The following is a 15,426-nucleotide window of genomic DNA, read 5'->3' as shown; positions in this document are numbered from 1 at the left end:
TCTTCCTTCTCTAAGCTCAGGTTATGGAAGAAGGAGAAGAAGGAACAGAGAAGAAGGTATCAGCAACAGCTGGTTTTATTATGGGACAGCTCGTGATGTTCATATCGATCTATTATACGCCTCTGCATCTAGCATTGGGTAGACCTCATATAATAACTGTTCTACCTCTACCCTACCTTTTGTTTCATTTCTTCTGGAACAATCACAAACGCTTTTTTTTATTATGGATCAACTAACAGAAATTCAATGCGTAATCTCAGCATTCAATGTGTATTCCTGAATAATCTCATTTTTCAATTATTCAACCATTTTATTTTACCAAGTTCAATGTTAGCCAGATTAGTAAACATTTATATGTTTCTATGCAACAACAAGATGTTATTTGTAACAAGTAGTTTTGTTGGTTGGTTAATTGGTCACATTTTATTCATGAAATGGGTTGGGTTGGTATTAATTTGGATACAACAAAATCATTCTATTAAATCTAATGTACTTATTCGATCTAATAAGTATCTGGTGTCAGAATTAAAAAATTCTATGGCTCGAATCTTTAGTATTCTCTTATTTATTGCCTGTGTCTACTATTTAGGCCGAATGTTGTCACCCATTTTTACTAAGCAACTGAAAGAAACTTCAGAAACGAAAGAAAGTGAGGACGAAACAGATGTAGAAATAGAAAAAAAGTCCGAAACGAAGGAGACTAAACAGGAAGAAGAGGGATTCACCGAAGAGGATCCTTCTCCTTCCCTTTTTTCGGAAGAAAATGAGGATCCGGATCCGGACAAAATTGATGAAACGGAAAAGATCCGAGTGAATGGAAAGGACAAAATAAAAGATGAATTCCACTTGCACTTAAAAGAAGCATACTATAAAAATAGCCCAACTTCTTATTCTGGCAATCAAGAGATTTCGAAGTTAGAAATACTTAAAGAAGGAAAGAAAAACCTATTCTGGTTTGAAAACCCCCTTCTTTCTCTTCTTTTCGACTATAAAACGTTGGAATCGTCCAACGCGATATATAAAAAACAATCGATTTGAAAATGCGGTAAGAAATGAAATGTCACAATATTGTTTTTATACATGTCAAAACGATGGAAAAAAAAAAGAATTCCTTTTACATATCCACCCAGTTTATCAATTTTCTGGGAAATGATACAAAGAAAGATTTCTTTGTCTACAACAGAAAAATTATTATACGATGAACTATACAATTATTGGATTTATACCAATGAACAAAAAAAAAACAGCTTAAGTAATGAATTTGCTAATAGAATTGCAGTTCTAGACAAAGGATTATTTTATATAGATGGAGTCGATAAAAAAACTCAATTATGCAATGAGAAAACTAAAAAGGAATATTTGCCAAAAATAAATGATCCTTTCTTAAATGGACCCTATCGTGGAATAATAAAAAAATGCTTTTCACCCTCTATTATAAATGAAACTGTAGTCCAAAATTGGATAGAAGGAATTTTTATAAATGAGATTCATAGTATTCTTCGTAATGATTATAATTACCACAAATTTGAACAGAAAAAAGATACATTAAAAAAAATCAATATCAAAAGAAATTAGGCATTTCATGCCTTTAATGAGTCCATTTTCTGGGGAATTAATATTCAATCGGAAAGGAATTCATTTACTTCTGGAAGAAGAACAAATTAGTTCAGAAGATCAAGAACAATTTTAAAAAATTTTATTTGATGCAATCATAGGACTAAAAATAAATAATAAAAAAATGCATACATAAAACAAATACAAAAAAACATATGAGAATATGCGACCCACTCCTATATATTTAATACTTTCGGCTACAAAAAAACTTGTAATACCAAATCCATTTGGAATTCCATCAATTATTCGTCTATCAATAAAAGAAACTAACTCGGCCAACCCTCTTACACCCTTAATAAAATATGTTGTATAAAAATCATCAATATAACCACGGTTAGAAGACCGATTATAAATAAAAGTTATTATATTATCCCAAAAAGATCTCTTTGGACCTCTTTTATCAAATGCATTTATTAAATAAAAATTTTTTAACGATGAATAAATAGGTTTATAGAAAAAGAAAGCTATAAATATTCCCCAACAAGCTATACTAACTGATAAAGTTGTATTTATTGCAAATTCATACCAATCAACAGAATTATTCAAAAGTGAATGCAAAGGATTTACGGGTGGAGCTAACCATTTAGTTAATATATCCAATCCTATTCCTTCTTGATTAAACGGAATTCCAATTAATTCAATGAAAAAAGTAAACACAATCAATACAATGAGAGGAAATAGCATAGTATTGTCCGATTCAGGAGGATATGCAAAATTTTTTTTTTTTCAGTAATACTAATAAAAGATCGAATTATTTTAAAAAAAATTCTGTAAATTTTATATGGTTTTTTCCTAAAAACAGAAGCCTCTGCTCGATTAGCATTCCTTGTTAATAAGGTAACTAAAGATAAATTTTTATTAATTTTTTTCAATCCGTCTTTACTCCACAAAGACATTGAATAGAGGGAAATGTTTTTTTTTTTCCACTATAATTTTTACAATAAAGGTTTAAATGCCCGTTAAACGTAAGAAAATAGATTCGAAACATATAAAAAGCGGTTAATCCGGCTGTGAAATAAGCTATTATTGCAAAAATTGGCGAATACAACCAACTACCATTAAGAATTTTATCCTTGGACCAAAAACAAGCAAGAGGCGGAATACCACAAAGAGAAAGCGTACCTATTAAAAAAGCAGTTTTTGTAATTGGAACATGTTTTATTAATCCTCCCATAAGAACCATATTCTGAGTTTTATCTGGAGAATATCCAACAAGCGTTTCCATTGAATGAATAAGGGATCTAGATCCTAAAAGCAATAAAGCTTTTGAATAAGCATGAGTAATCAAATGAAATAAAGCAGCTCGATAAGAACCCATACCTAGGGCTAACATCATATAACCCAATTGAGACATTGTAGAATAAGCTAAACTTCTCTTAATATCTTTTTGAGCAAGAGCTAAGGTAGCTCCTAAAAATAAAGTTATTATACCTGTAAAAGCGATTACATACATTATATAAGGTATAACTATGAAAAGAGGAAAAAGACGAGCAACTAAAAAAATCCCAGCTGCGACCATGGTCGCAGCATGTATGAGAGCTGAAATCGGAGTAGGCCCCTCCATAGCATTGGGTAACCATACATGAAGAGGAAATTGGGCAGATTTTGCAACTGCACCAGAAAATAAGAATAAAGTACATAGAGTACAAAATAAAATATTAACTTCATGAGTTTTAATTAAGTTAGTAAATATTTCAAACAAATCACGAAAATCGAAACTGCCTGTTACCCAATAAGGACCTAAAATTCCTAATAATAAGCCAAAATCTCCTACACGATTAGTCACAAACGCTTTTTGACAAGCATTCGCGGCAATGGGGGGTGTAAACCAAAAACTTATTAATTGATATGAACACATTCCAACTAATTCCCAACAAATATAAATTTGTATTAAATTTGAACTAGTAACTAATCCTAACACGGAAGTATTGAAAAAACTCATATAAGCAAAAAATCTTAAATATCCCTGATCATGACGCTATAAATAAGAACCAAAATTGCAACAGTAGTTATTAAGACTAACATAATAGAAGTAAGTGGATCGAGCAAATAGCCAAATTCAAAAGAAAAATCATTATTAATAGTCCAAGACCATACATATTGATAAATGAAATTACTATTTATTTGTTGAATCGTCAGCGTCATCGAAAAAATCATAGCTATAGTTAACAAAGAAATACTAGAAAAAGCCCACATCCGTCGAATACTTTTTGTTGCTGTTGGAAAAAGGAGAAGTCCCACTCCTATTAAGAAAGGAACTGGGAGTGGAATGAAGGGTACGATCCATGCATATTGGTATATATGTTCCATAATATAAAATTTTTATTTTTAATTTAATTTTTTTTTAATAGTAATCTTTTGAAAGAATTCATTAAAAATCACGATATATAATAACACTAAATAAATATATTTATTTGTTTAATTTTTTTAATATTCAAATCAAGAAATTCTTATTGGTCAAATATAAAATTTGTTAATAAATAAGTAAATTTGAATATATAAAATGGAGAAAGAAGATAAAAAAAAACTTTCCTTTATATTCAAAGCATTTCTAATGTGTCTATAGACTATAAAAATTAGTTACTAAAGCTCTAATGATACAAAAATTAGTTTATTCTAAAATAAGTTCGGAATTCGGAATTATTAACCCGTTGTACACAAAAATTTTTGATTATTTTCCAGTCCAAAAAAATATATAAAAAGTCGATATGTTTTCAAAAAACTAAAGTCAAGTTTTTCAATTAAGAGTAAGGAATAAGTAAGTAGTGGGTTTTAAAATTTGTCGGCGTTGTTTATTATGTACATATAAATTCAATTAAAATACAACAAAAAAACTGGAGAATAGATATAAGGTAACATTTTTCGTCATTAATTAATAATAATTTTGAATTTCATATGCATTTTTTTTGAATAGTCTAGGGATCATAAAATAGTTGTTTCTACTAATCGCGCATATTATTATTTAATACAAAATTTGGTTATCGCCTAGAATATAAATACATAGATAATGAATAAGAGATAATGAATAAGAAACAAAGATTTTTTATAAACAATAGATGTCGTTCACATCCAACTATAACAATGAAGAATAAATTAAATTTGAAATGGCAGTTCCAAGAAAATGCACTTCTATTTCCAAAAAGTGTATTCGTAAAAATTTTTGGAAAAAGAAGGGGTATTAGGCGGCGTTAAAAGCTTTTTCGTTAGCAAAATCTCTTTATACTGGGAATTCTAAAAGTTTTTTTTGCACTAAAATAAAGTACTCAAAACTTGGAATAATCAGAATGGACCTGATTAAAAAAAAGATCTTAACAGAACAAATTAACATCCTAAATTATGACTATTTTGTATTATTTAATTTTTTAATTAATATTTATAAAATTATAAAAACGTGTGACTTTTTCTTATGATATGTAGAAGAAGAGCTCTTATGTCAACCAAAAAAGGGTCCTTTTTCAACAACAAAAAATATATATAATCATCATCGTTTTTTTCGTTTATTTTTTAATTTCTAAGATGGGGAATTTTTCCCCATCAACCCTCTATATTTTGTCACAACAAAATTATTAAAGTTTTTTTTATAAATTTTAAAATAAAAAACGAACAACTTTTCTTATATGACATGTTAAGAAAAAAGAGTTCGATGTGGTATTTCAAATGTGATCTAAACAGTAGATTTTTGAGGATTCATATTCATTTGTTATTTACTAATTTAGAAATCAGATAAAAAATGATTAATAAATGAAAAGAAAACGAGAAAAAACTTTGTTCTTGTCTACCCCGGAGTGAGAGACATAATATTTTATTTACAAAAGTTCCAAATCTAAATGACACGAGAGTCAATTGTCAAATCAAAGTGGTACTTTAAAATTTACTTAAATTAAAAGCATTTTTAGATTTTCTAATTATCTTTTATTTAAAAAAAAAAAAATTTACTCTCGACGATTGAATAAAAAAAGACAATTATGATTTCAAACAAGCCGCTATGGTGAAATTGGTAGACACGTTGCTCTTAGGAAGCAGTGCGAGAGCATCTCGGTTCGAGTATGAGTGGCGGCATGGTATCTTAAAAATTATCAAATGAATAATAATGAGAAAGAAAATTTCTTTCATATTTTTTTTTATTGAAGTATTTCTTTTTTATATATGTATAGATAGAGTTTTATATGATATTTTTGACTTTAGAGCGTATTTTGACTCATATTTCGTTTTCAACGGTTTTCGTTGTAATTACACTCTATTTGATAACTTTAGTAGTCAATGAAAAAGTACGGCTATATAATTCATTAGAAAAGGCATGATAGTTACTTTTTTATCCCTAACGGGATTATTAATTACGCGTTGGGTTTATTAGAAACATTTCCCATTAAGGGATCTATATGAATCATTAATCTTCCTTTCCTGGAGTTTTTACATTATTCATATGATTCCATATTTTAAAAACCAAAAAAATAATTTAAGTCCAATAACTGCACCAAGGGCTATTTTTACCCAAGGGTTTGCTACTTCAGGCCTTTTAACGGAAATGCACCAATCTTCAATATTAATACCCGCTCTTCAATCCCATTGGTTAATGCTGCACGTAAGTATGATGGTACTAGGTTATGCCGCTCTTTTATGCGGATCATTGTTATCAGTAGCACTTCTAATCATTCTATTTCAAAAAGCTATAATAACCCTTTTTGCTAAAAGAAAACATTTATTAAACGAGTCCCTTTTATTTAGTGAAATTCCACACATGAACGAAAAAGACAATATTTTAGAAAGCGTTTCAGCCTTTTCTTTTAAAAATTATTATAGATCTCAATTGATTGACCAACTGGATCATTGGAGTTATCGTGTTATTAGTTTAGGATTTATCCTTTTAACCATGGGCATTTATTACATGGACTGTATTTGCAATTTATTTACATATTAGAACAAATAAAAATTTTCAGGGCGAAAATTCTGCAATTTTAGCTTTTATAGGCTTTCTTATAATTTGGATATGCTATTTTGGAGTCAATCTCTTAGGAATAGGGCTACATAGTTATAGTTCATTCTAAATTTAATTTAATTGAAGAAAAGACTTTACGAATACAAACATAGGGCAAGGTGTTTCTTATCAACTTATAAACAGGTGAGAACCATTAAGATGGTTCTCACAAATGTCTAAACTGTCCGAATTATAATTCCAATTCAGTCGTTCTTATTAGAAGTATACAAATAGAAAGAGAAAAACGACTACTTTTTTATTTCATTAAATGAAACTTATCTAGAAAGTAGTTCGATAAAATAGCTTCTACCTTCTCAGCGGATAATGAAAGAACGAAATCCGGGTAAACGCCAACACCTAGTACAAGTAGAAAGATATAAGTCGAAACAAAAAATTCTCGTGGACCAGAATTAAAATAATAATAGTTTGTAATATTAAATAACTTATATCCATAAAACATTTAACGTAACATAGATAATGAATAAATAGGAGTTAATATCATTCCAATTGCCATTCCAAAAGAAATTAGTATCTTTGGCATTAAAAGTAATTTTTGGCTTGTAATTATTCCGAAAAAGACTATTAATTCAGCAAAGAGACCACTCATGCTCGGTAATGCAAGGGATGCCATGGAAAAACTATTGAATAGCGTAAAAAAATTTGGCATTGGAATAGCTATTCCACCCATTTCGTCGAGATAAACAAGACGTGTTCAATCGTAACTAGTTCCCGTAAGAAAAAAAGTGCAGCACCAATAAATCCATGAGAAATTATTTGTAAAATGGCTCCGTTAAGTCCCGTTTCAGTTATGGAACTAATTCCTATAATTATAAAACCCATGTGAGATATAGAGGAATAAGCTATTCGTTTTTTTTTAAATTGCGTTGTCCAGGAGATGTTAAAGCTGCATAGATTATTTGCATTGTGCCTATTATTATCAACCATGGCGAAAATATCGAATGAGCATGAGGTAATAATTCCATATTGATCCGAACCAACCCATACGCTCCCATTTTTAATAAGATTCCCGCTAGAAGCATACAAGTACTGTAATGAGCTTCCCCATGGGTATCTGGTAACCATGTATGTAAAGGTATAATTGGTAATTTTACAGCAAAAGCAATAAAAAATCCAATATAGAATATTATTTCTAATGCCAGGGGATACGATTGATTAACTAATATTTCCCAATTTAAGGTAGGTTCAGTAGAACCATATAAACCAACACTCAAAACACCGATTAATAGAGAAATGGAACCCCCGGCCATATACAAAATAAATTTAGTAGCTGAATAGAGACGTTTCTTTCCTCCCCACATGGATAAAAGTAGATAAACAAGAATTAATTCTAATTCCCACATTATGAAAAAAAAAAGTAAAAGTTCTCGGGATGAAAATGAGCCCATTTGACCACTGTACATTGCTAACATCAGAAAGTGGAATAATCGGGAATCCCGAGTAACTGGAAAAGCCGCTAAAGTAGCTAAAGTAGTGATGAATCCCGTCAAGAAAAGCGGTCCTATCGAAAGTCCATCTATTCCTAATTTCCAGTGGAAATCAAAAAAGTGGATCCATTTATAATCTTCGGCCAGTTGGATTAATGGGTCGTCTGGTTGGAAATGATAACAAAACGCATAGGTTGTTAAAAGCAGCTCTGGAGTAGATATGCCTATTGTATACCACCGAGTTGCCTTATTTCCTCTATGAGGGAGAATTAACATTAAAGAAACTGCAAATATGGGTAAAACGACAATTGTTGTTAACCAAGGAAAATAATTCGTGGTAAAGACAAGATACACTTGGGCCAAAAAAGCCCGCACCCGAAAAGAAATTTCTTTTCGGTGGTTTTTTCAAGAAAAAAATACAAATTGAATAAATGGATTCAAATGCAATTTTCTGGGACGTATCAATAAGCTAGACCCATACTCCGCGTTGTTTCATGCCATAAATAAACCCGAACACTTAAAAAATCTGTTGGACAAGCGGATTCGCATCTCTTACAACCAACATAGTGCTCAGTTCTTGGGGCAAAAGCTATTTGTTTAGCCTTACATCCGTCCTAAGGTATCATTTCTAATACATCTGTGGGGCAAGCTCGAACACATTGAGTACACCCTATACATGTATCATAAATCTTTACTGAATGTGACATAAGATATTTAATTTTTTTAATTTCATTAAGTTTAATTTTCGATCTAGTTATAGTAAAGTAAATGAAGTACATATTAAAATACCAGACGAATCAACGATTTACCAGAATTTTTTGAAGATATTTACTTCTAGCTTGGATTGGCGACTTACTAAAAAATAAATAGAAAATGGGTCCAAAATACTTTGACTTCTTACATTTGAAATTTATTTTTTACCTTAAAGTTCGATACTTAATAATTTAAATGGAACTTCAAATTAAAATTAAAATTTATATAGAATATAATAATAATATTTAGAATAAATAATATAGAGAATAAAAAAAAGACTATTTATTCAATAAATTCGATTGATTGATACGAGTTGATTTTCTGTTATGATAAATTGAAGAAACAATAGCAAGCCCAATTCTTTGCTCAAATACCGCAATAGCTATAACAAAAATTGAGAAAATATTTCCTTTTAATTGGCGGCTATCAAGAAAATTAGAAAATGTTACAAAATTTAGATTAATTGAATTCAATATAAGTTCAAGACACATCAGAGCCCGAATTAAATTTCAGACTCGTGACTAATCCATAGATTCCGATAGAAAATAAATAAGCACTCAAAACAAGTACATGTTCGAGCATCATTGATCAACTCCTTATCAATATAAATATAGATTTAATGCATTTCAATCTGAACAACAATTAAACCCATTTGATTGACTAGAATACCATAAGTTCAAATAAAATTGACAAAATTTAAAGCAAAAAAAGATGTTGGTAATAAGAAATCAAACTAAAAGTTTATAAACGAATCCGAATAGAATTTAATGTAAATGTATATGATGGATATGATAATATTGCTAGTTTTATTGACGCGCGATAGCAATTGCGCCTATTAAAGCAACTAAAAGAATTATTGAAATGAGTTCAAAGGGAAGAAAAAAATCTGTTGATAAATGAATTCCGATTTGTTGACTAATAGTTATCAAATCTTGTTCTAGAATCTGGTTTGATTTTGTAGTCCAAATAATACCATACCATGAGATATTTAGAGTAATAATAATTAATGAAAAAAAAAGACTTGTAAAAAACAACGAAGTAATGTTATCCCCAACAGTCCACACACGTAAATTTGTGTAATATTCTGGCCATTCAACATTTATAGCTCCCTCATAAATAAGGAGTTGTGCAGAAGCTACAAACCGCGAATTGGCGAGAATATAAAATAAAGATATACAAACAAGAACCAACCCCAATGAAAAGGCAGAAAAAATTGTATTGTTAAATAATACTACTCCTAGACACCCTAATATAAGACCTATTCCCAGAAAGACTAAAAGAAAATCATGTATTGGTCTAGGTAAATCCATTATATAAAAAATAAGAGATAAAAAGTTAGAATGTTTCATGATCTTATTGAATTAAACAGGAATAAAGATTAGTACCTTTACTAATGGTTAAATCCTAATGTGTACGACTTTTTATGACTAAAATTTTTGGACCCATTGCATTTTTTTCTGTTTTTTTTTTTGTAACTATTTAAAGTAGTTCAAAATAACAACTATTTAAAACTATTACAGTAATCATATTTAAAAAAAAAAATAAGCGAACAATCTACACATGGATCCTATATATATATATATATATATATATATATATATATATATATATATATATATATATATATATATATATATATATATATATATATATATATATATATATATTTAGGATCCTATGAGAACCCCCTTCTTATGAGAACCATGAGAACCCAAGGTTTAGGACTTTAATACCAAATGTTCAGAACCCAAAAACTCCCTTATCACCACCATAACCGCACCACACTACACCATTATCACCACCATTCATGCCAACACGAATCACCACCATTCTCGATTACCATCATCACTCCCATTCGCCGCAATAACATGCCACCCCACACCAACGCTACTACTGTGACACAATAACCACCATTCTCCCCGCACTTCAACCGATATTTCTGCATAAATCACCATCGACATTAACAACAAATACAAACAACCGAATAAGCTAAATTTTTCCATAAATCACCATCTTTCCTCGCCAATCTCCTGTTCACGTCGCACCACAGCCACCACCCCTGCTCCCTCATCCTTCCGTCAAGCCCAGTGTAGGCCATGACCACCGCATCATCCCTATCGCACCGCTGCCTTCCTTTCCTTCTTTCTCCTTCATCTTCTTCTATCGTTTCCCTTCGTTTTTCCCATCTAAATTGCAAGTTTCGGGTCTATATATCACTATTTGGCCATTTTATTATATCTAAAAGCACCATTTGTGAAAATCTGGTTCCATGAGATAAAAAAATTGAGCGAATATCACGTGTGTACCCAAATTATAAATGGCAGTGATTACCATACTCTCTTAAATGGTTGAACCTTTGGTACAAAAGTTCTGAACCTGATGTATAAACGTTCTGAACCTTTGGTAACAATTCTGAACCCGAGGTTCTCATGGTTCTCATGTAATGAGGGTTCTCATGGATCTCAACCCTATATATATATATATATATATATATATATATATATATATATATATATATATATATATATATATATATATATATATATATATATAAAGAGAGAGAGAGAGAGAGAGGAGGAGGGGCGAGAATCCGGTGAATTTGCCACTTTTCGTGAGTTACCCCTACATTTATATACCATTGGATCTAATAAGATCAAGGGCTGAGTGATGCATGCATTTTATATAGACTTTTTATACCATATTTGGACACATTTCTAATGCATTTTGTGTTGTGTTTAGCTACAAATGTCCCCCGAATAGTCTACTTTGGTTTATCTTGTATTATTTGTAGGTATGAACCAGAAAGGAGCATAATCAAACTTAAAACCTGACCCTATACATAAATTTTGGAGATGAGTTGAGTCGGAGCTTGGAAACAACTAATTTATGATGCGCGTAGAAGTAAGGTAGCTAGGCAAGCAAAGGAAGAGCTTTATATAACCAGTACCTATTTTGAAGGGCCTTATCTCGAGTTATACAAATGATAATCAAGTGATTCTAATTGGAGATGAAAGCGTATCTTCTTAGCTTTCGAACGCCAGGAAAATCGCTTGATTCGGACAAGTAACGAAGAAATGGCGGCCGTTTGAAGCTCAGACCGCGAAGCAGAAATTACCCGCTGAAACCACTCGATCGAGTACTTTAGTGTTCGATCGAGTACTTTAAACCTCTCGATCGAATACCTTGATTCTTACTATATTCGATCGCGTACTTTAGTGTTCGATCTAGAGCTTTTGGGGAAGATATCTCTCGATCGACTAACTTTATGTTGGTCGATCGAGTAAAACCAAGTTTGACGCAACGCTTAAGTCGAGATCTTATTTATCTTATCTTAGTTTTAACTTATAATAAAAAAAATCCCTCCTATTTGAGAGAGGATTTTAGGTCAAATTAGGGGCACGATCACAAACGACGAGATATCGTATTGTAGTTTAGTTTTAGTTTGACGCTTCTTCAAGTTCAACATGTGACGGTTGTTCTTGCTCTATTTTCCAGATCTATACTTCTGTAATCTCTACTCTTTTCTCTATTCTAGTTTAATTATTCCTTTGCATCTTTTAGCTTATCTTCCTTTAATTTTCTCTTAGTTGTTATCTGTTTAGTTTAATTTAGTTTATGCTATTTCAATTCATTCATTTTTATATCATGTCGTTATTAATTATAGCTATTGTTATTGTTAATTTCATTATAATTATTATGAGTAGCTAATTCCCTTCCTAGGAATTAGGGGAATCACTGAATTGCTGATGGTTGGAAAATAGGTTTGTAGATCTGTTGTTGTTATCATGTTTTTGTTATTATAAGTAGCATTTAATGATGATTAGACGGTTAATGCACATAATTGTTCTAATTGTTTTTGGCAAACCCCGACCTAGATCGGAAGATTGGAAGGAGTAAGACCCGCTACAATTCTTTAGGATACTTTAATGAGGGCAGAAGCTAAGTTAGTAGTATTTGAGGGCGAATAGAGGACCGGAAGGACGTATTCACTGCCCCTTAGACTGATACATGTGACCGATTTGTGACCATAACTGTGACCATTTAACGTTCATTGATGAACCGGCAATCCTAGTCTCTTTCTTTTACTGCTAGACTCTTTATTTATCATTGTTTTAATTTAGTTTCCAATCAAAACCCCAATCTTGTGACGCTGACAGGCTTAGATTAGCAAGTAGATAGCAAGATAGCCTCCTTGTGGATTCGACCCTGACTTCCCTAGCTGCAATAGTTAGAGACCCCTCGTGTTTATCCTTGATAGGGTTGCGACAGCCTCATCGCTAAGATGATCACACACAAAAAAACATAAACTTAATTTTTCTCTCTCTTTTCCACTGCATTCTTGTTTTACGTTTCTCTGCTTACTATTCTTTCCCCGTCCTTTCTTCATTCTTCCACTCTTTTTTCCTATTTTCTTCCAATTCATGGCATAATCCAATCAAATTTTCACAAAACTTGAGTAATTCATGTGGAAAACTCAAAATTAATTCATTATCTTCATTCAATTTGATTGATACACGGATCAATCGTCAATTTTTGCCCAAAATTTGCAGAAACCCTAACACAAATCGACAAAGCGAAGGTAAGTGTAGATTATGTAAGTGAATATATGTTATTTTGCGAGTTATTTTAATTGGTAATCCATTAATATAAATGTCTATCATACCGTTGGTGTAACACCCCCATACCCCAAGTGCCTTACCAGGACCACTTAAGGCATGGAAATGCTACCATCTCGGTTACCTGAGGCAATGTATATCAAATAGACAATAAAGAAACATACTTTAATAAATGAGTTTAAGGCGATGCAAGTCCAAATCCCAAAACTGATAACGTAAATACAACTGTTTCTTAAAACTGTCAAACCAACTGAAATAATGTAAAATAAGTTCATGACACAGCGGAAGACTCTAGTGACTAATGTGATGACTCTATCCCAGCTATCCCTCGTGCCAACCAACTCAAACCTGCTCAATAACTGCTCACCATCCCCAAATGGATCACCACAGTTTTTAAAACAATTAAACGGGGTCAGTACTGATTACACAAAACAAAACAGCTGAAAAAAATATACAATCCAAACCATTCACCCAATCTCCAACATAACTCCAAACACCTGACTAGACACCAAAGTGTGTAGTCCTGTCAGAATACTCATCGCAATAAGTATTCCACACCGCCAGTGGGGGACCGCAGCCGTTCCAACCTAAGCCCCATCTCATCCGAGCGATAAACCTAAGTTCCGAAATTTGCACATCCCTTCTGTGGCGGGTTCCACAGAAGGTGAATCAAGAGCGTGAAGCCACTCTCGTAAGTGACTCCACTCAGCCGAGGACGCACCTCGTAAACCACAGACAATTATACAACAACCACATTATACAATCAACAATCATCAATTCCAAATCCGATACGATATAATCAATAACAACGATCAATCATCAACAAAGCCATGTACACAATACTGAGTAGGAGAACCCTACCTGGAATAGCAATCACAAGACCGTCACAGCAGCTAATCAAAAACGTTCCTCTACGAATCCTCCTCCTATAACACATATGCATACAATTATCACCCAATCAATATAATCCTCCCAAAACCTCCAAATGTACCCAATTAGGGTTTTAACCAAACATAATGAAACATAATAAAAATTATACAAGAAGCTTACCCTTGACATGATGATCTCAACGGCGTAAAGAACAAGACAATCCGACGATTCTACCCTTGGGATTTGTTAACAGCGCGAAGAAAGCGAACTACGTAACTCTTTTTCTCACTAGAAAGGTTTTAGAAAAGTGTAAAGATGATTAAGAAGAATGACGGAAACCTTTTATATTAATCACGCGTCATTAACGAATCCTGCTAAAATAACCCGTAAGACTCACTCGATCGAGTAAGTGTCTTACTCGATCGAGTGCCGCTTACTCGATCAAGTGTCACATGTAATCGATCGAGTACCCATCAGGTCAGTTACTGTTTTGCGTAAAAACTTATTTACTCGACAGAGTAAGTCCCACTCGATAGAGTACCCATAGACATAGAAAACCGTAGTACTACAGTTGGCCTTTGATTGGTGATTTATTATCATAATCCTGAAAAATTGTTGGTAATCTAACTTAGCACACCAACTGTATGTTAAAATGTCTAGTTGAATATAGAAACTCAGTTATTCTAATGAAAAAACATGGGTATTTAATAGTTATTCAAAAGGAGAAACTCAGTTATTGTAATGTAGAAAGTCAGTTATTGTAATGTAGGAAGTCAGTTATTGTAATGTAGAAACTCTGGTATTTGTAGTTATTGTAATGTAGAAACTTGATTATTGTAATGAATAAAGTAAGTTACTCTATATATGATTCAGTTATTCACTCGTTAGTTGTTTAAAGTCAATTATAGTTATTTTACAGTTTAGTTATTGTAACATATGTTGACCGAGTCATTCTATATGATGTCCTGTTAAGTTATATTCTGCTTTTTTGATGATTTTCAGGTTGAATCAAGATAGACGCGGATAATTAACGTTCAATGGAAAAATTGATGTATATACTTGGTCATTTGTTGTTAGTTTTCATCTTCTTTAATTGAATAGCTCAGTTATTGTAATGTACAAACTCAATTATTGTAATGTAGAAACTCTGGTA

General features: G+C 31.8%; 1 pseudogene; it reads left to right on the top strand.

The window, feature by feature from the left end:
• The window catches only part of LOC141630007 (protein TIC 214-like), a 1,117-nt pseudogene extending 79 nt beyond the window's left edge, over nt 1-1,038 (top strand).
• Nucleotides 1,039-15,426: the final 14,388 nt, after the last annotated feature.

Source organism: Silene latifolia, chromosome Y, assembly GCF_048544455.1.
Source record: "Silene latifolia isolate original U9 population chromosome Y, ASM4854445v1, whole genome shotgun sequence".
Classification (NCBI taxonomy): domain Eukaryota; kingdom Viridiplantae; phylum Streptophyta; class Magnoliopsida; order Caryophyllales; family Caryophyllaceae; genus Silene; species Silene latifolia.
This window is presented reverse-complemented; position numbering and strand designations above follow the sequence as displayed.